The 25,930-nt window shown below is 39.4% G+C and overlaps 1 long non-coding RNA gene across 2 annotated transcripts in view; it reads right to left on the reverse strand.

Annotated features, from left to right (window-relative positions):
* Positions 1 to 7,315: 7,315 nt before the first annotated feature.
* Positions 7,316 to 25,930, reverse strand: part of LOC106984880 (uncharacterized) — a 113,039-nt gene continuing 94,424 nt past the window's right edge. The window contains exons 2-5 of one of the 2 annotated variants that reach the window (XR_001431795.3): positions 19,398 to 19,475; positions 18,247 to 18,370; positions 10,088 to 10,147; positions 7,316 to 7,523 (exon numbers count right to left, since the gene is read on the reverse strand). This is a non-coding gene — a long non-coding RNA (uncharacterized LOC106984880). Of the gene's footprint in view, positions 7,524 to 7,568; positions 8,527 to 10,087; positions 10,148 to 18,246; positions 18,371 to 19,397; positions 19,476 to 25,930 lie in introns of those variants that run through there. The other variant, XR_008298702.1, reaches the window with a different exon arrangement.

The following is a 25,930-nucleotide window of genomic DNA, read 5'->3' on the forward strand; positions in this document are numbered from 1 at the left end:
AATGGAATATTACCCAGCCATCAAAAAGAATGAAATCTTACTATTTGTAATGACATGGATGGAGACAGAATGTATTATGCTAAGCAGAATAAGTCAGTCAGAGAAAGACAAATACCATATGATTTCACTCATGTGTGAAAAACAAAACAGATGAATATATGAGAAGGTGGGGGGGGAAGAGAAGAGAGGGAAACAAACCATAAGAGACTCTTACTAATAGAGAGCAAACTGAAGGTTGATGGAGGGAAGAGGGTAGAAGATGGGCTAGATGGGTGATGGGCATTAAGGAAGGCACTTGTGATGAGCACTGGGTGTTGTATGTAAGTGATGAATCACTGAAACCAATATTGCCCTGTATATTAACTAAAATTTAAATTTAAAAAATTGGAAAAAAGAAATATATATCTCAAGGTCAAAGTAAATACAGACATAAATGCAGGGATATATACCAGATACATTCCCTTGTCCTGTCTTCTAAGAGAATCTAGAAGCCATGACACCCAGCAGCAACAAGAACATTTAGTATCTAAATTTTGGCTTCTAAGTATCATCCTACACTGAATCAAGCCAGGATTTCTTGAAGAAATGGCTGGTTTTATGATTCAAGCAGGGAAAGGACAAGATGAGCCTGGAATATCTTTTTTTTCTATCGGAAGGAAAAGAGTGCCCCCCAAATTAGGAAACATTTCAAAAGGACACAGAAGCCAGCTTAAAGAGGCTCCCACTGACAAAATCAGAGATAATTTGATAATCAAAATAAATAGTGATAGTTACAGATCATAGACCATTAAATGAAATAGAAACTCATGAGTCCATACTGACATTATATATATAAATATGTTTAAATTTGGATGTGAAAGTATACATTTACATTCAAGATACTTCCATACAAAATTTTTATTAATTCCACAGGAAAATGGAGTAACTCTGCAGTACAAAATCTGGTAGATAATGACTTTAATCAAGTGATCAAAATAAGCATTTTAATTAAACAGATTGAAATCACATGCCAGATGATAGGATATAAGGAAATAAATACAGTATCATTTTTGTGCTATTCCTGCCAAAGATGGAAAACCTGAATCCAATACTGAGGAAACATCAGATAAATTCAAATTGAGGGCTATTCTATAAAATCACTGGGTTACCTCCTTTTAAAATGTCTAAGTCACAAAAGTCAAGAATTCTGTAAAGGACATTATTGGGATGAATAGTAAAACTCAAATGGAGTCTGTGGGTGAGAATTTGTAGGAGAATGTGCTTGTTCACAAGAAACATGCACTAAATTATTCTGATGGATGGGACTTCAGATTGACAAATTACTCTCAAATACTTCAGAGAAAAAAGTCCTCATACTGTTTTGCAGTTTTTCTGTAAATTTAAGATGGTTTTAAAAACAAAAAATATAAATAAAGGAAAAAATGTGAAAATGTTTGTCTTAAGGTACAAGGAGACCATTGCAGGAAACTTCTAGAAAAGTTGTTCTTCTTCCTGAATAGATTCTTTCTCTTCTGAATAACATTGGACATTGAGATGAGATCCAGAGTGGTTTTGCTACAAGCTTAAGAGGAAAACAGAGCTAAGAGGAACCAGGCATGTGGGTCCAGAGCCACTGGATTAAGTCAGCCCAGAACCTAGCCTTCCTTTGGACTTCCAGGTACAGAAACCATTAAAATTCCTTACCATTTAAGCTAGTTGTGTTGGGTTTTGAATCATTTGCCACCAAAAACTTCCTGACTTGTTCATAGTCATTGAAAAAGTGTTCTAGGATCCTCTAACAATGAATCATACTCCCATTTTAATAAATCCTTTCCATTTATAAAATACGTACATGGAAATCTTGCTTGTGAGTAAATTAAGTGGATCCTGTTTACTAACAGGAAATATGTGCATTGGATATCTTCTAGAGCCTGTGACTTTCAGATTCCAAGAAAAAAGTGGACTAGAGAGTAAAGGAATATGCTTAGTTCATCACAGTGGGGCACACTCAGTAGGACTGAGTGGAGTAATCATATAAACTAAGTTGAAGACAATCCAAGACAATTTTTACAAATCTGCAAGAATTTCCCCCAGTCTTTCCTTTTCTTCCTAATAGCCTTATTTAATTCTACTGAAAGTTCTGTTAACTTTACTCTTGTGGTAATATCTTATTATTCTTTCTTCAGAAACCTTGAACAACTTACCAATACATAAAAGATAAAGTCATGACCCTCAAGGTCCTTCCTAAGCAGATCCCAAACCACTTTCACATCTGTTCTCTCTTTCTCAATATACCTTATTCTCCAGCCATGCTGTTCATACCGGGCTATTCTATGTACTAGATGTTTGTGTTCCCCTCCCACAAAATTCACATGTTGAAATCCTAGTCCCCAGTGTGATGGTATTAGGAGGTGGGGCCTTTAGGAGGTGACTAGGTTATAAGAGTGGAGCCATCATGAATGGTATTAGTGCCCTTTTAAAGAGAGCATCCTTGCCCCATTCTGACATGTGAAGGCACAGCAAGAAGATAGCTGTCTGTGGACCAGGAAGCAAGCTTTTACCAGACACTGATAAAGGCTGGCACCTTTATCTTGGACTTCCCAGCCTCTGGAACTAAGAGAAATAAATTTTGGTCCTTTATAGGCCACCCAGTTTATGATATTTTTTAAAATGTTTATTTATGTTTGAGAGAGAGAAAGAGAGAGTGAGCAGGCAAATGGCAGAGAGAGAAGGAGACACAGAATCCAAAGCAGGCTCCAGGCTCTGAGCTGTCAGCACAGAGCCTGACATGGAGCTTGAACCCACCAACCGTGAGATCATGACCTGAGCCGAAGTCAGATGCTTAACCGACTGAGCCACCCAGATGCCCCTATGATATTTTTGTTATAGCCTGAACAGACTAAGACAGGCTACATTTCACTGCTGAAGAAGAAATTTAGAAATATGGAAGGGGAAAAAACTAAACACTGAGGTTTTGTTTGGAACTGAAGACTTTTTGGTGTGAACTCAGAGATTTCAATATGTGTAGATGGATATAGAAATAAACACAGACAGGGGCACCTGGGTGACTTAGTCAGTTGAGTGTCTGACTTCGGCTCAGATCATGATCTCACGGTTTGTGAGTTCAAGCCCCGCGTAGGGATCTGTGCTGACAGCTCAGAGCCTGGAGCCTGCTTTGGATTCTGTGTCTCCCTCTCTCTCTCAGCCCCTCCCCAGCTGGTACTCTGTCTCTCCCTCTCTCAAAAATAAATAAACATTAAAAAAATAAAAAAAAAAAAAGAAATAAACACAGACATAAGTGCAGGTGTATATCAGGATCTATTCCCTGTATACTGAGAGGAACTAGAAGCAATAATCCCCTAGTAATCAATGAGAATACCTACTCACAGGAATCATCATGAACTTTTACTTCTTTATGCTTATTTATGCCTGACCCTACCAATTCCTGCATTAAAACACCTTTGTTATGCTTAGTCTATGAAAATTCCACTGAAATTATAAAATATAAAGCACCAAATATATGCCATCAATTATTATTTGTCCCTGCCTCTCCATCAAAGTCTAGCTTAAATGTCATCTCTCTTGTGAAGACTCCTCTGGAATATGCAGGCAGAATTAACATTTCCTACCTCTGCACGTGGAAGATTTCCTATACTTTTCATGTAACATCAGTTCACCATTCTTTGTAACTATGATAAGTGTTTACAGGCCCATCTCCCTACTATATTGTGAAATTATGTGGGTGGGATCTGACTTTTTGTTTTTCTTTGTCCCCCTAACCCCTGGCACAGGGCCTGGCAATATTAGGTGCTCGGTGAAGGCGTTTTGAACGAGATAGAGTCTTTCTCCATGGAGTAGACTGAAGTTAATTGGCCTGCCTACAGAGCTAATCCCTGGAGCTGGCCTAATTAGTAATGGGCTATACCCAAGGAAGCCATTCACAAGGAATCCAGGACAAAACCACCAGAGCTCTTTTTTCCGGCCCTATTTCTGTAGAAGACTATTTCACCTTGCTGGATAGGAGGCAGTCTTCAGAGAGGTGACTCACCTGCTTAACAGGTCTTTCTCAGAAACATTTGACTGGATGCTTTGCTTTTGCTGCAAAATAAGCCACACTCTACAGCTGGAGATGGCGGACGCATGAAATGAATGTTCACCTTTCTTATGACAGCTTCCTTGGAGTCCGGCTGGGCTGGGCAAGCTCCCTGGTGGGGTGATGAAATGACCAAATTCTGTCTCCCCAGGAAGGAGGTGGGACTCCAAATACGTTGTGCTAAGGAAAGTTCCTAATCAGCTCCTGGGGTTTTCTTCGCTCACCAGGCAGACAAGGAACAGCTTTAAAGAGTGCTTTGCAGCCCGAGAATCTTGGTAGAAGAAAATGGTCAATCTTCCCACAGGCTTTGACCTTGACAAAGGCCTCTATTAGTTTTCTATTGTTGCCAGAACAAATCACATAAAGTTGTAGCTCACATTTATTATCTCACAATTCTGTAACTCACAAGTCTAGGTACAGTATAGCTTGCCTGGGTCCTCTTATTAGAGTCTCACAGGGGTGAAATCAAGCTATCAGCAGAACCACATCTCTTAGGAGGTGCTCTGGAGAAGAATCTGCTTCCAAGCTCACTCAGATTATTGGCAAATTCAATGCCTTATGGTTGCAGAAGTGAGGTCCCTTTTCCTTTGCTGGCTGGCTTCAAGAGGGGGCCACCCTTTTCTCCTCGAGTCCTCTCTTGAGTCCTTGAATATGGCTCCTACATTTCAAAACCAGCAAAGACACATTGAATCCCTCTCACAACGGGAATCTCCCTGACTTCCCCTTCTGCTGCATCTCTCTGACTCCATCCAGAGAAAGTTCTCTACTTTGTAAGGGCCCAGATGATTATATTGGGCCCACCTGGATACTCTCCCCTATCTTAAAGTGAGTAGGTTGAAATACGTCGGCAAACCTCCTTTTGCCAAGTAAGGTATGCCCAGGTTCTAGGTATGAGGCTGTAGACATCTTTGAGGAACCATATTGGACCTATGTATGACAGAGTCCTACATCACAGGAGTAGGATCCCACCTGGCATAAATACAATTGGGCTTTTTCTTGGTAGAGCACAGCTGGTTTTTGATTTGCAATATGTGGGGGGAAAAACTTTTAAATATCCAAATATAGAAAGTCAAGGCCTTTGAGTATGTTTCTGAGACATTAATGTTCATCTTTAGGCTTATGGAATTGCACTCACAGCCCATCCTGAACATTTAGGAGCTCCTGAGCATAGGTAGATTCAGGAGGGTCAGGATCTGGAGTCCAAGAGGTGCCAAAGGACCATGGGAGAACCCAGTATTAGAACACATGGCAATACCAGGGTTCAGTTATTACAGGATATGAGCTTAAAGTTAGGTCTAAAACAGGCTGACGAGGAGATGCAAGGCAAAATCCCCATTTGGTGATAGCTCAGATGAGGCCTAAGATCTAGGGTCATATCTAAGCCAAGTGTTATAAGTAGCTGATAGACACAAGTTCTAATGGAGGCCACAAACCTCCATTAGCATCAGAAATGGGGCGACCTAGTTGCAGGTATCTGATACAGTAAAGGAAAATTGAGGTCCAAAGAAAGGAAATCCATTCGTGGAAGAACATGGGTAGTAGGCAAGGATGATATAATAAGGAATAAATGCAGGAAGTGGATTTCTAGGATCAAAGCAAGTCCAACAATGGGAGCAGGGGGATAAGAACAGATAAGTCGTATAGTGCCTATGCTTTGAGACTGAATCTGATCTAAGGGGGTCTATGGCAAGGATAACACTATGGGGGAAAAAGGAAGCCAGTTACATGGTGGCAGGCCCTGTCCCTGTTTCAGGCACTGGAGATATAACTACACATGTCACATTTCTTCCCTCAAGGATTAGGAAGCAATAATTCAATTACATGAGAAGAGTCAAGAGAAATAAGCAGCAAGGCCATGGTGGCATATAGAAGGAAGAAGAAAGGATTCTAGAAGAATCCTTGTAAAGACCTAATGGTCAAAGAGGAGTTAGGTAGTCTCCAGATGACTCCAAACCTGGGGCAAGACTCAGAAGGGGGAGAGATCATGGCCTTTTAAGAGTTAAGCAATCAATCAATCAATCAATCAACCAATAAATAAAGTTTAGCAAGTAATTTAGTAAAACCAGAGTATATGTCATATGAGGTCTACTTTCTTGTCACTAAAAACTCACTGTCCAAAGTTTCATTTTCACTGCTAGCATTTGAAGAGAATTTAAGGATGTGTTATTTCAATGACAAGGTTTGAAATTTCCTACTGTGTTTTGGCTAGAAATTTCTCTCTGCACCCTCTCTCCACCATGGGACAATGTCAGAATTCAAGACTAAGCCTATTAGCTTGGCATTTTCTTTCAGCACTAAAATTGTTGGAGCCAAACTGATCTTCAGACCCTTCCTCTATTTGCTGAGGTGCAGCTCACCTCTTACCTTCCTGGTGGCCTCAGGTGAAATCATGACTAGTACTTGGGCTCATGTTCAGAAATGATTCTCAGACCACCTGGCATAAGTTCTCAGAACCACCATAAGTTCTCAGAAATAACTTCTGGCTACAGAGACATGTGCTTTATTTTCTCTGCTGAACATGATTCAGTAGTCTACTTCCCCTCAACTTGTCCAGTTCTGGTCCCTGTTCAACCTGAACTAGCAGGACAACCATTCAACAAACATGGTCCAAAGCATAAAGCCATGCATTGCATTGCACCAAGACATGCTAATTGAAACTCTGTTGAACCAGAATACTAAGATAAACTAGAGTACTTGGGGTTTAATCACCTACTTCAGAGTAGTTAATTATCAAAGAGAAATGTTGTTCTAATGTTGTACCCTCTGTTTCCTATGTGTTTTCTAATGCTGAGTCAAGAGAATCCTATATGGCAAATAATCATCATTCTTTCCTTTATCTAAATAATATTCAAACATCCCTAATAAAGATAGCAAATACTTCTTTGAAGTTTCTATGTACTTAGAATTGTCTATGTCTTGAACCATCCAAACTTTGCTGATAGCACAGATGACCAAAGTAAGCAGGAATGATGAAGTTAGTTAGGGGCTCTGACTCTGAGGAGTCTGCCCACTCCTGCTGGTTTCTTCTCCGGTCTGGGTGCAATCATAGGAATGAAGGACTAGAAATCTGTAGAATTGCCATAACTAAGGTTCTGTACTACTTAGGGTTCTTCAGGGAAACACAACCAACTGGATGTGTATATACACATATATTTATACATATATTTATTATATACATGTATTTATGTAAATGTGTATAATGTAAAAATAAATAAACAGACACATATTTATGTATAGATTTATTTTAAGTAATTGGCTACATGATCATGGAGACTGCCACATCCAAAATTTGCAGGATAAGCTGGCAGTCTGGAGATCCAGAGAAAATCCCATGTTGCATTTCCAGTTTGAAGGTCATCTGTATGGAAACCCAGGGAAGAACCCATGTTGCAAATGCCGTCTGTTGACAGAATTCCCTCTTGCTTGAGGATGGTCAGTCTTTTGTTCTTTTCTTTAAAATTTTTTTAAATGTTTATTTTTGAGAGAGAGAGAAAGAGACAGAGTGTGATTGGGGGAGGGGCAGAGAGAGAGGGAGACACAGAATCTGAAGCAGGCTCCAGGCTCTGAACTGTCAGCACAGAGCCTGATGCATGGCTCAAAGTCATGAACCGTAAGATCATGACCTGAGCTGAAGTCAGATGCTTAACCCACTGAACCACCCAGGTGCCCCTCTGTCTTTTGTTCTATGCAGGCCTTCATCTGATTGAATGATGCCCACTCATATTATGGAGGGAAATCTGCTTTACTCAAAGTCCATCAGTTTATAGGATTAACCTATAATCCTAAAACCTATTCAAAAACCTATCCAAAAATACCCTCACAAACACATCCAGAATAATCTTTGACTACATATTTGGGCACCATGGCCTAGCCAAGTTAATATATCAAATTTACCATTACAGCCTCTAATTATATGTTCTCCTTTTCCTTTATTGACAAAGGCCTCAGGACCAACTGGTTTTCCTCTCTTCTTTAATGGCTGTCCCCACCTCATGGTTGCCTCTGGTTCTTCTGCTCCCAAGCCTGGCTGAAAATCCTTTCCAACAATCCTGAAGACAGGCATATAGGCCTATTTTGTTTGTGAGGTTTTTCAACTGATAAAGACCAGGAACAAACAAGATACAATAAAAAATACAGATGTGGAGATTCCAGGCTTAAAAAATCATGCTTGGTTTTTCCCATCTTCAACCCAGTTCTTGATTCCCTTTCTGAGGTAGTAACTGGAACTGTCTGGCTTCTGTTGTCTATGTATCTCCTTGAAGGTAGATCTTATCCAACCACTGGTCTCTGACCACCTGAAGTTCCAACAAGGTAAAACATACCCCAATGCAAGGGCCTTTGATCTGAGGAAGATTGCTTGCATTTATGATGAAATTTTCAACTCCCTGCTCTTCAAGCCCTGTTCTTCAAGCAAGAATATTCCCTTGGGTTATATTCTCCCTGGAGTCTTGTCCCTAGAGAGGAATTTATAAAATCCTTAGACACTGTGTGTAACCATTTCTAACTGGGCAGAAAATAAGCTATTCGTCCTCTCTTTTCTGCTTCTCACTGCATACCAGTAAAGTCGGGAATTTCCACCTTTTCCAAAGAAGAGAATGCTATTGTAACTGTGTTGAAGCCCTGAGCCCCACCCTCTGGCTCAGCCTGGTCATCAGCCCAGACCCAGCTCCCAGTGCCCCCCCTTTTATCCCTGTCCCCTCCTCTTTCCAAAGCCAAGTCAGATGGACAAAACAGTGGGAAGTTTTGGCTTTTTCTCTCCTCTTCTTAATTGTTTGGACTCTTGTATGAATTTTACTGTCATTATTCAAGAGAAGGGAAAAATAGGCCAAATCTTAAGAATGGCAGAAACCATCAGAAGAGGGCACAGTGTTAAAATATGTGTGGAGCCCTTATTACATTTATTTTTTTTTCTCGTGCCTTCTTTTCCATCTGATAAAGATGAGTCCATGACCTCACCATTTGATGCCTCCATGACCCCAGCTACCTTCTCACTGACCTCAGTCTCACTGCTCTCTCTACAAACCCTCTGCCCTTCAACCCATCTTCCATATGGCTCTCAGGATATTATTTCCTAAAACATCCTCTTCAGAGAGATGTACCCCCATACAAAACTTTCAGTGGACTCCCAGTACCTACCCCAGATTTTCCACAATCTGACCACAATCTTTCCACAATCTGACCCACCTTTTCCAATATGTCTACACACTCTCTCATGGATTCATTGGTTTATCTATTCTCTCTATTAGATTTATCTAATAGATTTATCTATTCTATCTAATAGATTCTATCTATTCTATCTATGTGCCAGGTCCTAGTGATACAAATCTCTGTTCTCATGGGCTAACAACCTGGTCCGGAAAATGGAGACTCCAATAAGTCATTTCAATTAAGGAGGCAAAACAAGGCACCAGGATCCTCTCCCACATTTGTGTGAGCAAAACCTCTGTTCCCACTTGGCTGGTTTCCTCATTGACCACTGAAAAGGCAACACATTCCTTCCTCTGAACATTTGCTCAACGATCACCCCTCTCTGTCCTGTCCTCCCACCCCAAATCCTATCTGTCCTTGAAGGCCCACATCATTTCCAGCCTGTTCCATTGCATTTTTTCTGACCATGAAGCCCACACAGAACCATCATTTCTGTGTAGTCACAAACACTCATAATGAGCCCACAGCATGGTTCTGAGCAGCATTTGATGCCCTGCAATCGGCATTCTGCATTCCAATCTATCATGAGGGAATAGTCATCCCCAATCCTCTTAGCCAGGGTAGCTCATGTTGGGGGGGAAGCAAGAAACATATCCCTATCCACCCCTTCTCCAGCCCTCAATGCTCTAGGCACTACACATATGCCACCTTGTTTCTGCATAGCCTCTCTGCAAATATTGATTACATCTGCTTTGCAGCAGGGGAAAGACTAAGGCTACAAAAAGTAAAAGTAACTTGCCAAAGTTCACCCAGGTGGTCTGATTGGCTGCAGGATATGCCCCCAGGTCTGTCTCCTGAAGCACTCACCTGCTTTTCCGGCCACTACTGCCTCCCTGGTCAGCACCGCTGAGGGTCAGAAGCTGCTTCCTGTTCAAGGGGGAGAAGCATGGTGGGAATCCCAGAGCCTGTACTTGCTGACTTTCTAATTAGGGACAATATTCCCTCCAGTTTCTGCATTGCAAAATACAGGAAAAGTTTCCATGCCTGAGCACATGAAGCCTCAGGACCCCTGCTCAGCCTCCCCCAGCCCTGCCTCACAAGCCTGTGATCTGACCTGTGTTGTTACTCATCTTCATTCAGAGGCAGACAGCATAGCATGATGACAGTGTGGCTCACAGGGAACAGAGAAGGATGAAAAGAAGTAGCAGCCATGAGCGTGTGCTGGGTCGGGGAGGCAGACTATGACACTATGCTAGAGTCAGAGATTCAGATTCCAGCCCTGTCTCTGCTGCAATATTAAAAGGTGTCATTTACTGTATGCTTATGTGTCGGCCACTGAGCTAAACTCTTCACATGTTCTGTCTCATTTAATACTCTAGTCACTAGAGGCTAGCATGAAATGAGTCACTAGAGGCTAGCTCTTCCAGTGACATCTTATTTCACTGGGTGCCATGTACAAGCCTTCTCAGCTTCTCTGCAGAGCCCTTGGGACAGGCTGTGTGTTTGAGGCTGTCAGGTTCCCCTGGGCCCCAAGTAAAGCACAAAAAAAGGACACGTCACTGAAGTTGGAGACATGTCCAGATGAGGAGGAATTCCAAACCAGGACAAAGAAATTCTTTCTCCACTTCCTGCAGATACACACATGTACCGCCACCTCAGCCAGCCACTCCTTCATTCTCTACCAGCTCTTACAGCTTCTTAGCCATTCCCACAATGTCTCTATTATTCTACTGGGCCGTGGAGAATGTGCTGATTTCACCCTGTATCTACACATACACACAGATGCACACACGTGCATGCACACACATTCTTACTCATAGAACTGAAGGATGGGAGTTCTGGAGGGATACCCAGACATTCTCTAATGGGCAATAATAAAAACATCCTTCTATATCAGAAGTGTTTCTCCACATTAATCCACTCAAAAAGTTAAACTAGGAGTTTGAACTGGCCTGTCATTTCCAAGATCGTGTCTCTCATTTCCCTTCTGATCCCTGTCTCCCCAAGATTCCCTGAAGGCAAGACAATGGTTTATCCTTATTAGTAATGCTTCACAATTTATTTTCACATTTATCAGTCTAACAGAATACTAGCCCACCCCAGAAGAACAACTCACAAGTTGAAGGTTGGGTGGAAGGAGGTCACATCAACCCTCCTCTGCCTCCCATTACCTTTGGATTCAAGATAGGGTTTTTCTCCAGCTGTATTCACAAATAAAATTGCATGTTTTAAAAGTGTACAACGTCAAGATTGAAATATGTATACATTGTGGGGTGCCTGAGTGGCTCAGTCCATTAAGCATCTGACTTTAGCTCAGGTAATGATCTCACAGTTCATGAGTTCCAGCCCTGCAGTGGGCTCTGTGCTGACAGCTCAGAGCCTGGAGCCTGCTTCAAATTCTGCATCTCCCTGTCTCTCTCTCTCTCTCTCTCTCTCTGCCCTCCCCCACTCACACTCTCTCTCTCAAAAATAAATAAAACATTAAAAAAAATTTTTTTAAGAAATATGTATATAGTGTGAAATGATGACCACAATTTAGTTAATGAATACTTATGTCCATCATCTTACATAGTAACGACTGTGGGTGTGTGTATGTGTGTGTGTGGTGAGAACACTTAAGATCTAGTCTCTTAGCAACTTTCACGTATACAATAGTGTTGCTAACTATAGTCACAATACTGTACATTATATCTCCAGAACTCATTTGTCTTATAACTAAAGTTTGTAGCCTTTGACCAATCTCTCCCTATTTTACCCCTCAGCCCTGGGCAGCCACCATTCTTCTCTGTTTCTAGGAGTTCAAATTAATTTTTTTTGGTTAAACTTATAAGTGAGATCATACAGTATTTGTCTGTGTCTGGCTTATTTCACTTAGCACAATGCCCTCAAGATTCATCTGTATTGTCATGAACAGTAGGATTTCCTTTTTGTGGCTGAATAATATTCCATATGTGTATGCATCATACATTATATATACATGCACACATATATGTATGACATACATATATGTATACATATGTACATGTGTACACATGTATATATGTACATGTGTATACATATATGTATATGTATGTATGATACCATTGAAATTTTGATAAAGGATTACCTTGAATCTGTAGATTGCTTTGGGTAGTATGGACATTTTAACAATACCCATTCATCTGTTGATGGACACTTGGGTTTCCATATCTTGGCTATTGTGAATAAATCTGTAATTAACTTGAGAGTGCAGATATCTCTTTTTGAGATACTAAGTTCATTTCCTTCAGGTATGTATTCAGAAGTGGATTTTCCAAATTATATGGTAGTTCTACTTTTAATTTCTTGAGAAATCTCCATTCTGTTTCCCATAGTGACTGCACTAATTTATATTTCCCCCAACAGTGCACAAGGTTCCTTTTTCTCCACATCTTTACCAACACTTGTTGTTTTTTGTCTTTTTGAAATCTTTTGTCTTTTGAAATAACAGGTTTAGGTGATATCTCATTATGGTTTTGATTTGCATTTCCCTCAGGATGAGTGATGTTGAACACTTTTTCATGCACCTGTTGCCTATTTGTGTGTCCTCTTTGGGAAAATGTCTGTTGAGGTCCTTTGCCCAGTTTTTAATTGGTTCTCTGCTTTTTTTGCATTTGCATTTGCAAAAAAAAAGCAGAGAACCAATTAAAAACTGGGCAAAGGACCTCAACAGACATTATAGCTTCAAGACATATCAGATCTAGGTTGTTCAAATGGTTTCTCCCATTCCATAGGTTGTCTTTTCATTATGTTGATTGTTTTCTTTGCTCTGAAGAAGTTGCTAGTTTCATGTAGTCCCTCTTCTTTATTTTTGCTTTTCCTTCTTGGGGTTTTGGTGTCATATCCAAAAAATCACTGCCAAGACCAATGCCAAGGAGCTTTTTCTCTCTTTTCCTCTAGGAGTTTTATGGCTTCAGGCCTTACATTTAAGTCCTTACTGCATTTTGAGTCAATTTTTTGTGAGTGGTATTGGGGGCCCAGTTTTGTTCTTCTACATGAAGATATCTAGTTTTCCTAACACCACTTGTTGAAGAGATTGTCCTTTCCCCATTGTGTGTTCTTGGCACACTTGTCAAATATCTGTTGACAATATATGTAATGGGCCTTTTCTGTGCTCTCTATTCTGATCCATTGGTTGAAGTGTCTATTTTCATTTCCCCTACCATACTGTTTTGATTACCATAGCTTTGTAATATGGTTGAAATCAAGAAGTGTAATATCTCCCACTTTGTTCTTTCTCAACACTGCTTTGGCCATTCAGGTATTTTGTAGGTCCCTAAGAGGTTAGGATTCCTTTTTCTATTTCTGTAAAAGATACCACTGAAATTTTGATAGGAGTTGAATTGAATCTGTTGATTGCTTTGAGTAGTATGTACATTTTGACATTAATTCCCCAATTTGTGAATATCAAATATCTTTCCATTTATTTGTATCTTCTCTAATTTCTTTTATCAAAGTCTTACAGTTTCAGTGCAGGCTTTTTATCTCCTTGGTTAAATGGATTCCTAAGTATTGTAAATGGAGTTGTTTTCTGTTTCTTTTTCAGATATTTTGTTATGGTATATACAAATGCAACTGATATTTGTATGTTGATTTTATATATTGAAACTACACTAAATTCATTGATTAGTTCTAACAGTTTGTTGTTGTTTTTTTTTTTTTTTGGTGGAGTCTTCAGGGTTTTCTATATATATTAGATTATATCATTTGCAAACAGAGAGAGTTTTACTTCTTCCTTCCTGATGTGGATGCCTTTTATCTTTTTCTTGCTCTGGCTAGGACTTCCAGTACTATCTTGAATAAAGGTGGCAAAGGTACACATCTTTGTCTTGTTCCTGATCTTAGAAGAAAAGGCTTTCACCTTTTCATAACTGAGTATGATGTTACCTGGGTTTTTAATATGTGATCTTTACTATGTTGAGGTACATTCCTTTTACAGCTAATTTATTGAGTGTTTTTACCATAAAGAATGTTGTTTCATCACATGTTTTTTTTCTGCATCTATTGAGATTATCATATGATTTTTATCTTTCATTCTATTAATGTGATTTAAAACTGATTTCCATATTATCAAAGCATCCTTGTGTCTTGGGAATAAATTCCACTTGATTATGGTATATGATCCCTTAATGTGCTGTTGAATTAAGTTTGCTCATTTGTTGTTGCGGACTTTTGCATCTATGTGCATCATGCATATTAGCTTGTAATTTTCTTTTCTAGTAATGTGCTTCTCTGGCTTTGATTCAATCTTGGTAGTTTGTATGTTTCTAGGAATTTTTCCACCCTTCTAGGTTATACAATTAGTTGGCATATAATAATTCATAGTAGTGTCTTATTGTCCTGTGATATCAATTGTAATATTTCTGATTTTATTCAAGTCTTCTTTTTTTTCTTATTTAGCCTAGCTAAAGGTTTGTCCATTTTGTTTATCTTTTCCAAAAAAGCAGCTTTTAGTTTCATTGATCTTATCTATTTTTTAGTGTCTATTTTATTTATTTCTGCTGTCATCTCTGTTATTTCCTTACTTCTACCAACCCTGGGCTTAGTTTTTTCTTCTTTATTTAGTTAAACTATAAAGTTAGGTGGTTGGAGATACTGGTTTTTTTCTAACATAGGCATTTATCTTTATAAACTCTCTTATAAACTGCTTTTGCTTCTTCCCTTAAGTTTTTTTAAAATTTTTTTAATGTTTATTTTTGAGAGAGAGACACACACAGAGGGTGAATGGAAGAGGGGCAGAGAGAGAGGGAGACACAGAATCGAAAGCAGGTTTCAGGCTCTGAGCTGTCGCACAGAGTCCAATTCAGGGCTCAAACTCACAAACCACGAGATCATGACCTGAGCTGAAGTCGGACACTTACCAGACGGAGTCACCCAGGTGCCCACCCCTTAAGTTTTGGTATGCTGTTTTTCCATGTTTGTCTCAATATATATTTTATTATTTTTAAATATTTTATTTTATTTTATTTTATTTATTTTATTTTATTTTATCTTTTGAGAAAAACAGAGAGACAAAGCATGAGCAGGGGTGGCGGGGGGGCAGGTAGAGAGAGAAGGAGACACAGAATCTGAAGTAGGATCCAGGCTCTGTGTTGTCAGCACAGCTCGATGTGGGGCTTGAACCCACAAAACATGAGATCATGACCTGACCGAAGTTGGATGCTTAACCAACTGAGCCACCTAAGCACCACTCAATATATATTTTTTTAATTCCCCTTTTGATTTCATCTTTGATCCATTGGTTGTTCAGGATTATATTGTTTAATTCCCCATATTTGTGAATTTCCCAGCTTTTTTTTCTATTTATTTTTTTGTCTCATACCATTGTGGTCCAAAAAAGATACTGTATATAATTTCAATCTTCTTAAACTTGTTAAGACCTGTTTTGTGATCTAACATATGACCTATCCTGGAGAGTGTTTTGTGTGCACTTGAGAAGAATGTGTATCATGCTCCTGTTGGACTGAATGTTCTGTTGGATCCATTTGGTCTAAAGTATAGCTGAAGTCCAATGTTATCTCATTGATTTTCTGTCTGGATGATCTATCCATTGTTGCAAGTGGGATTTTGAAGTTCCCTGCTGTTATTTTATTACTGTCTATTTCTGTCTTTAGATTTGTTAATATTTGCTTAATATATTTAGGTGCTTCAACCTTAAGTTCATATGCATTTTCTGTTATTGTATCCTCTTAAGTAATTGACCCCTTTATCATTATATAATGACCTTCTTTGTCTCTTGTTACAGTTTTTTAACTTAAAGTCTGTTTTACCTGATATAAGTATAGCTACTCCTGCTCTCTTTTGGTTTCCATTTGCATGAAATATCTTTTTGCATCCCCTCACCTTCAGCCTATGTGTGTCCTTAAAGCCGAAGTGAGTCTGTTACAGACAGCATACAGTTGAGTCTTGTTTTTCATCCATTCTCCCACTCTGCCAACTGATTGGAGAATTTAACCTATTTACATTTATGCTAATTATTGATAATTAAGGACTTTTGCCATTTTGTTAATTTTTTTTTTTTGGCTGTTTTGTAGTTGCTTTGTTTCTTTTTTCTCCTCTTACTGTCTAACTTTGTGATTTGGTAATTTTCCATAGTGGTATGCTCAGATTGCTTTCTTTTTATCTTTTGTGCATCTACTATAGGTTCCTACTTTGTCATTACCACAATACTTACATTAAACATCTAATAGTTTTAACAGCCTATATTAAGCTGATATTTAATTTCCATAAATACAAAAAATCTACCTTTTACTTGCCCTTCCACACTATATTTTTGATGTCCCAGTTTATTTCTCTTTATATTGTATGTACATTAGCAAATTATTATACCTATAGCTTTTTCATTCTTTTATGTTTTAACTTTTATACTAGAGTTAAGTGATTTATATACCACTACTACATTATTAGAATATTCTGAATTCAACTACTTATTTTTACCAGTGAGTTTTATATATATGTTTTCATGTTACAATTTAGTGTCCTTTTATTTCTGCTTGAAGAACTTCCATTAGCATTTTTTGCAAGGCAGATCTAGAGGTGATGAACTCTCTTAGCTTTTGTTGTGTTTAAGAATCTTTGTCTCTTTCTCATTTCTGAAAGACAGCTTTGCCAGTTCAAGTATTCTTGGTTGGCAAGGTTCTTTTTCCTTCAGCACTTTGAATATATCACCTCCCTCACTTCTGACCTATAAAGTTTCATCTGAGAAATCCACTGATATCTTGTGTATGGGGGGCGCTTTTGTATACAATGAGTTTCTTTTACTCTTATTGTTTTCAAAGGTTTCTTGTCTTAGATTTTTGAGTTTTATTACCATGTGTCTCAGTGAAATCCTCTTTGGGTTGAATCTCTTTGAGGACCTATGTACTTCATGTACCTGAATGTCCATCTCTCTACCCAGGTTTGGAAAGTTTTCAGCCATTATTCCTTTAAATAAGCTGTCTTTCCCCTTCTCTGTGTCTCTGTGTCTCTGTCTCTGTCTCTCTCTGTCTCAGTCTCTCTCTCTCTCTCTGTCTCCCCTCCCTTTCTCCCCATCCTTCTTCTGAGCTGTTCATAATACATATATTGTTTCACCTCTTGGTGTCCTCTAATTCACATAGGCATTCTTCACTTTTCCATTCTCTTTTTCTTTTGTTTTCTGACTGAATAATTTCAAAAGATCTGTCTTTGAGTTCACAGATTCTTTCCCTTGCTTGATCAAGTCTGATATTGATGCTCTCTATTGCATTTTTTAAATTTCATACATTGAATTCTTAAGTTACAAATTTTGGGGTTTTTTTAATGATTTCCATCTCTTTTTGAACCTCTCATTTTGTTCATGTATTGTTTTCCTGATTGCATTAAGTTTTCTATCTGTATTCTCTTGTAGTTCATTGAGCTTCCTTAAACAATTATTATGAATTCTTTGTCAGACAATTCTCCATTTCTTTGGGGTGGGTTACTGGAAAATTATTGTGTTCCTTTGCTGGAACACATTTTATTTTATCTTGTGTGTGTGTGTGTGTGTGTGTGTGTGTTCCTTGAAGTCTTGCACTGTTGTCTTTGCATTGAAGAAGCTGTCACCTCCTCCAGTCTTTACTAACTGTCTTGGGAAAGAAATACCTTCACCAGTCTGTCCAGTTAAAGATTTTGAGGCTTTCTCAGAACTTTTCCTTTCTTGAACACACTTCACACTTCGTCATGAAGTGCACATGAGCCGGTTAGGTGAACCACAGGTGAGGCATCCTCAGTGTCTTGAGGGTGGGCTTCCTGATGCAATCTGTGAAGCATTTATTAGACTGAATGGCAAGAAGTTAATAGCATCCTCTTAATTAGTTCTGATCCCCAGTTGCTGTACCTCCACCTCTCCCAAACCCTCAGAAGCATCCTGCACAGCTGGGGAAGTTGGTGCCCATTCATACACTGTTGTCCTTCCCCATGAGAGAAATGTAAGCCAAAGGAGTCTCTCTTGGCACTAAGCAATGCCAGCTTGGGAGAGGGGTAATGCAGGAAAGTGAAAATGTTTATCTTACCCTCTTCAATGCACCCAATCTCTGATTTTTTTTTTTGATCCAAAAGAATGCTGGAACTTCCTCACTGGACTTCTGGACTCCCACAAAAGTACTTTCATCCATGAGTGACTGTCAAACCAATGTCCTGTGGAGGGATGACAGTAAGAAATTCCCATTCTGCCATCTTGCTGACATCACTCTTCTCAGGATTTATTTTAGATTTCATGATTCTCAAATACCTCTTCTTCCCAGAGATGCCTTCTGCATATCTTTAGGGGAGATGGGATCAAAATGTCATTAATTCTAGGGGACCCTAAGCTCTCCTTTACTTTTTAGGATGTAAAAGACTTCTACTAATTTTATAGATTTGGTGACCTCTCTTCCTGTCAGTTCAAGGTAGATTTGATAATGAACATTTTCAAATGTTTCTTGAAAGCTTCCTCACTCTCATCTTTCTTGAGTTCATACTCTTGTTCCTGCTTTTCTTTTTCTCTCAGGATAATGTAGCAGTTAAAACCTAGTGCTTTGGGATTGACTTGCTTGGACTCCAACACCTGCTAACTAGATTTGTGAGCTTACTTCTTAGATGGGAAGATATCTGCTCAGGTGGATTAAAAATTAAGTAGGATAATGCTTGCAAAATGCTTAGCAGAGTGACTGACACATACTAAGAGCTTTTAATTGGTTATTTATTGTTCTTTTTCATGCACTTATAGGCATTTATTGTTCACAATGCTTATCCACCCCTCCTCCCCACCACCCATCTGTTATAGGTTTTAGCTATAACCTGCAACAAAGACAAATAGTGTAACAGAAGCCTATTCAGCAAGTAAGTTAACTTCTTGGAACAACTTAAAACTAGAAATGATGGGTTTCTTCACAGAACCCAGGATTGGCCCAAACCTGATTTGGAGCATAAATAGCTCTGGCTGTGGGAATCTCAGGGCTAAGTGAATACAGCTAAAAGCCAAATAATTTCTTCATCTATGGAATGACAAAAATGTATATATCCTTTGATTTTGGCTCATGATGTCTTCTTTTTCCTTCTTCCTAAACATGCACCTCTGCCAAACTTTGTCTACTCTTGCTCCACACTCTTCCCTCTGGAGCAATCTACATACAGGGCTTACTTCCAGGTCTTTGTTTTCTGAAACTGTTGCTTCAGCCCCCACCTCTTTCCAGACCTCCAGTTCCAAATTTCCAGCTGTGGGATGCTTCCACTTCAATGTCCCACCAGCAGCACCTCAGACCTGACAAGTAGAAAACAACTCATTATCTGCCCATGCACACCAGCTTCTTTTTCCATTTGTGACACTCTCATATTCTTTGTCACTGGGTTTTAAAAACCTCAGCCATCGCTGTATCCACTATACCCATCAGTCCATTCTGTAGCAAATACCTATTTTTTTTTCTTTGAATATCATTTGCCCCTTGCTTTCCATGTTCTACCAGCCCTGTCTGTCTGGCCCTTCTCACCTCCAGCTTAGACCTCCTGTACCAGCCCCTTAACTCATTCCCTGGCCTGCAGCCAATCATTTGTCCAACCCAGCTTATATACTGCCACCAGGCTGTATACCTTTGACCCAGGCACAGTTCTGTATCAAATCATTCATCTTCCTCATTGCCTATGAAGAAAACAAAGTGCACTGTCTCTGGTTCTACCATGAGCCTCCTCAATTCCTTTTCTTAACTCTCTCCCTCTAATTTTCCACAGACTCAGCCAAACAAACATCTCTTCAATCTCCAAACATGTTTGTCCTTGTTGCCTTGTGCCTTTACAACTTTGTCTCTTGAATCCAACTGCATCCCCAACCCTTATTTATTCTTCAAGGTCTAGCTCAGCTTCTTTCCCTTTCACAAAGTCTTCTCCCACCTCCCAGTCAGAAATAATCCCTTAGAAAGTCTCATTTTTCTGAATTCTCAGAGCTCTTTGACCTCCTTTAGATGCTTTTAAGAATTTAATTCAACAAACACATATTTAACACAAATGAAATGAAAGAGAATTGTCCTTGGGGGCTGGGGGAAGGGATTGGATAAAAGAACTGTTCCTCTTCTCTCAGTATCTCAGTCATCAGACCTATGAGTCAACAGCTCCAAGATATAACAAAGCTATTATAGAGTTGTGAAGAATGTGTTATTAGAGTAAGGAATTACTCAGCATCCCTTTCTCCCCCACACTCCCAGTGCATTTTATAACAGGGTTTCCAAACACCATTGCATGAAGCCTAGGTTTCTGTGGGAGCTTTCCAGGTCCTATGGATTGTTTTGGAAGTAGAAGTAGGTTTTAGATATTTTTGTCTTCTTGATATTTTGTAAGATTTTGAGAGATGCCTCCCTTTATTATGCTTTATATATTGTGATAAGATTATTTTTAAATGCAATTCCTTTCTCTCCCTTCATTCAAATTATACCTACAAATACCCAGAAAAATGCTCATTTCCTCCCAAATACAAAGACTGGGCTAGAGAAGGAACTCAATGGGACTGTCACCATAGAAGGAAAATGCATTAGATTTGTCATGTTGTGGTTTAGGTAATAAGCAATGTAAAATGAATAACAAAATGCTATTACAACTCCTCAAAACCTCTGTTCTCAACCTGAAAATATCAGTGTTTCATTTTTATTGTCTTTTCTCAGATGCTCCTCTCTTCTCCTCCACCCCAGCTTTACCTGACTGTGTTGCCAAATTAACTACTGTTCTCTGTTTCCTCATAAGACATGCCACAATGCCCACAAAACTGGGCGACGAGGAAGCTACTCACTGGTACACCCCCATATACTTCTTCTTTTTTTATTTTCAGTGTGAATTATTGGATTGAAATTTATATACATTTATATGAATAAAACATACACATAAAGCTTAATGAATAATAAGAAAGTAAACTCCTGTGTAACCCTCCTTGAGGGCTCATTGCCAGTACCCAGAAGCCCCCGTTGGGCCTCTCCCAAATGCATACACACCCAACCCTCACCCAACCAACATATTAGTATGTCTTGGCTGCTATAACAAAAACACTGTACACTGAGTGGCTTAAACAACAGATATTTATTTCTCATAGCTCTGGAAGCTGAAAGTCTGAGATTAAGGCACTGGCACAGTTGGATTCTGGTGAGAACTCCTTTCCTGGCTTGCAGATGGCCATCTTCTTACTGTGTGTCCTCATACAGCATAGATGAGAAGAGGAAGCAAACTCTCTGGTGTCTCTTCTTACAAACTCATCATGAGGGCTCTGCCCCCACAACCTCACCGAAATCTAATTACCTCCCAAAGGCCCTACCACCTAATACCATAATACTGGAAGTTAGAGCTTCAACATGAATTTTAGGGGGGAGGGGGATACAAACATTCAACCCAAAACACCCCCCGAGGTAGCCGCCTATGTATACATTCCCAAATGATATACAGAGTTCCATTTTACCTGCTTTTCAACCTGAAAAAAAAATGATCATAATGTATGCTTTGTCTTGCTTCTGTTGCTCAATATTATGTTCTGAAAATTCATTCCTCTTGTTTTGTGTCTATACATTTGCCCATTTTACTTTTTATATAGGATTCCACTATTTGACCATATTCAAATTTTTGCATCTATTCTACAGGGGGTGAGTATTTGCATTTTTTCCTAATGCAGCTGAGGTGAACAATGCTGCCATGAGCAGCCTTGTCTATTATACCCTGCTGCACAGTCGCCTAAATTTCTCTGGGTACCTAAGAGGAGAATTGCTGGACCATTTCCATCTCACTAGATAATGCAAGCTGCTTTCCCAAGAGGTATTAGCAGTATGCAACTTTCGCTAGCATTCCTGCTGCTCCAGATTTTTTGTTGGCAGTCAATATTTTCAGAATTTTGGGGTTTTGCCTATCTCATATATAATATCTCATTATGGTTTTAGTTTGCATTTCCCTGATTACTAATGAAATTGGGCCTCTTCATGTTTATCGTCCATTTGGATTTCTTCTTTGGTTTTCTGCTTGTCCAGTAGTTAAGCCCATTTTACCATTGGGTTATTTCTTTTTCTTATTGACTTGGTTTAGTTCTTTTTATATTTGACATGCTAGTCCTTCGTCAGCTTATGTGTCACACATATCTTCTCCCATTTTATGGTTTTTTATTATAATAAAATATACATAACATAAAATTAATTATGTTTAAATGTACAGTTCAGTGGCCTTAAGTATATTCACATTGTTGTGCAACCATCACAATCATCCATCTCCAGAAATTTTTAATAATCCTAAATTGAAATTCTGTACTCATTAAACAATAAATGCCCATTTCCTTCTCTCTCAGCTTCTGGTAACCACCCTTCTACTGTCTGTCTCTATGAATTTGCCTATTCTAAGTACCTCATGTAAGTATAATCATACAGTATTTGTCCTTTTGTGTCTGGCTTATTTCACTGAGTATAATGTTCTCAAGGTTGTAGAATATGTCAGAATTTCCTTCCTTTTTCAGGCTGAATAATATCCCCATTGTATGTATATATCACATTTTGTTTCCATTCATCCTTCAATGGACACTTGGGTTGTTTCCACCTTTTGGCTGTTGTGAATAACACTGCTATGCACGTTGGAATGTAATTGTCTGTCTCTGCTTTCAGTTATTTAGGGTAAATACCCAGAAGTGGAATTTCTGGATCCTATGGTAATTCTATGTTTAATTTTTTGAGGCATGCCATACTAACCAGTATTTGCTTTTAATGCGAAGATTCTGTAATTTCAGACAATTTTTAAACCCCCACCCCCCTGGCTCCAGTCATATATGCCATACTTTTTCTCGAGTTCCTTAGAAACCAGTCTTGGATCATAGAACAAACTGATGTCAAGATAGAAGGGGTCCTAGAATTCATCTATGCCAATCTTCTCAGCTTATAAAAATGAACAGGCAGCCCAGAGAGGTGATGCAACTTGCTTACAGCCACCCAGTCTGCTGGGAAGAGAATTAGGCAGAGCTTGGGCCACAGTCTTTACTGTGCCCGCTGGATCACAGAAAGTATACGTGAGGAAGCAGTTTCCCAAATCCTTCTAATCACGAGGGGGCACATGGCAACCAAAGAAGGAAGTGCTTTGGATCAAGCTTGCCCTCACCTAGCCTGGTTGCAAGGTTCAAGTCTTGTCCCATTGCACAAGTCAGTTTTCCCAAGGCCTGAGTGCTGGATCTGGCAGATGTTCCACTGGTCCCATCAGCTACCACACCTAGGGGCCACCCTAGGTTGTCTGCTGCCAGTCAGCCAGTACACTCCAAAATGCCAGCCCCAGTGCATAGCTTATTTCCTTGTTTTTTAAGGGTGTCTCCTGCCCCACCTGTTTTTCTGTTATTATCCTTTGTCAGTAGCCCATTTTCCTACTGAGTATGAAACATGAGCATAGGAGCTTAGAGAAGGTTTCTGTTTCTTCATCACCTGCCTCAGTGGTGGGCTAAACTGGCACCTAACAAAATGTAAAGTAAATGAAGTTGTCTTGAATTTTCCATTTAACTTTCTCTCTTCCCTACTTATGCTCTCTCCAGATTCCTTAGAGTCCAAGGCCATACCCAGGATATCAAGTGTTTCTCACTGTAGCACCTGACCTCAATGGGACCTCTGTGGAAAGCACCTTTTTTGCTACCTGTCTCCCTCACTGTCAGTGAGCTGCCATACTGAAAAGCAGACCCATGCATTTGTTTATTTCAACAACAGTAATGAAGCTATCTTCCACATTGTCAAATGGGCTTTGCTGTACAAAAATCAATTTATCCTTCATTACCTCCAATAATCCCAACCACAGTCCTGTAGGAAGTATGTGAGGAAAAGACAAAAATCTTCATTTCATTGATGAGAGCAGTGATCCTCAAGAAGATAAGTGATTTGCCTAAGAGCACACAACTAAGAGTCCAGACCTCAGAGTACTTTCATGCTTTATTATGGAGCTCTACAGTGGGTGATGTCAGATGAAATTAAATGGATATTCTCGTAAGGTTTGTATAAGGTTGCAATAAGGTTAATTAATAAACATTTCAAAACAGGGTTCTTGGAGGTGTAATGGCTTGACAAAGGAGTACCTTTTAAGCTGGGAACATCAGGGACTTGTGAAGCCCTGTGGGACCCAATCGAAGGTCCTTTTATATGGGCTTTGAAGCCCCACCATGATGGCAGCTGCTTAAGACTCAGGAAGCCAGAGCCTTACCACAGGCTCTGCTATTCTAGAACCCAAATTCCCTCATGTATATCAAATTCCCCTCTCCCTATAATAGGGACCACCTCCTGCACAGCTGGCTGACTCCCCACCAAGCCCCATCTGTCTTCCCTGGCTACAGAAGCCATGAGGGGAAGGCCAAAAGAAGCAGGCTAATATTCTTCTTATAATACAAGAGAAGTCTATCAATTGATACCCATTTTTATGTTGCCATGCAAAATTAAAGAGCCGTTCTATGCTTTATATCCACACAGCACTTTTACAGTTTACAAAGTGCTTTTACGTCAATTATCTCAGTTGAATCTCCCAGGATCCCTGAGAGAGAGGCAGGACACACACCAATGTCTCCATTTATCACAGATGAAGAAACAGAGGCTGAGAAGATTAGACAACATGCTTAGTTCTAGGATGATTCAGAGGCAGGGCCAGGCTGGAATTTGGCCTTTGACACTCTTGTGCTTTCATGAGGCCAAAGTGCTCCTGGGGTAACACGTCCTGAGGAAACCTTCAGGCACAGTGATGTCTGTCAGGACAGTGGGCAGCAACGTGACCATGCTCATTCAGGCAGCTCAGAGCTTTATCCTGGTTTGTCTGGGACTTTCCAGTTTTCTCAGGGAGTATAGTTGAATATATTCAACTATTTGATACATTTGAACACACATAAAAAGAAATGTGTGTTTCCTAGAAATTATTCAGACACTCTTATGCATATATAGTTTCCAAAATACACCCTGATATCCAGACAAACCTTTCCTTGGTAATGTGACCTATTAATAATCAGTACAAGGTGATAATCATTGAAGAGTAGTGTATAAGATACCTTATTGTACCTGTGTATATTTTCATTTTTACATTTTGCCCTAATTAGGTATTCCACTTACAAATAAAATGTTTTCCAATATTTGTGTTTGGCTTATTAATTCTTTATTTGTACAAATGTAAAGATTCTGCTAGTGTTCATCTGTCAGCTAAACCTTTCTATGGATGCTGGGTTGTTCAGGTCATGGGACCCATGACAGAGAACAGAGGTTCCTAACTCTTTGACTGTCTGGTGAAGCCCACAGTCTCTTTCTCAGAGTAGTGTTTTTAAATGTGCAAATGAAAACATAAAGTGTTACAAAGGAAACCAATGATGTTTAAATACAGTTATCAAGAGGCTCCTGGGTGGCTCAGTCAGTTGACCATCCAGCTCTTGATTTTGGCTCAGGTCATGATCCCAGGCTCATGGGATCCAGCCCCACATCAGGCTCCGTGTTGAGCATGAAACGTGCTTAAGATTCTCCTTCTCTCTCTCTCTGTCCTTCTCCCCCCACCTCTCAAATCAAATAAATACATAAATAAATAAATACAGTTCTCAAAATATTAAAACAGATATAAAACAAATATAAAAATTTGTTTTATGGTACTATATGTTTCCTTATTAACACATTAAATAACAATACCTATCATCAGGTCTAATAAGAACAGTGATTCTGATGTGGTGTTGAGTATAAATAATATCCCAAGACATCTGCAGTAACTGTAGTGTGAGAT

The sequence above is a fragment of the Acinonyx jubatus genome, chromosome B2 (genome assembly GCF_027475565.1).
Source record: "Acinonyx jubatus isolate Ajub_Pintada_27869175 chromosome B2, VMU_Ajub_asm_v1.0, whole genome shotgun sequence".
NCBI lineage: Eukaryota > Metazoa > Chordata > Mammalia > Carnivora > Felidae > Acinonyx > Acinonyx jubatus.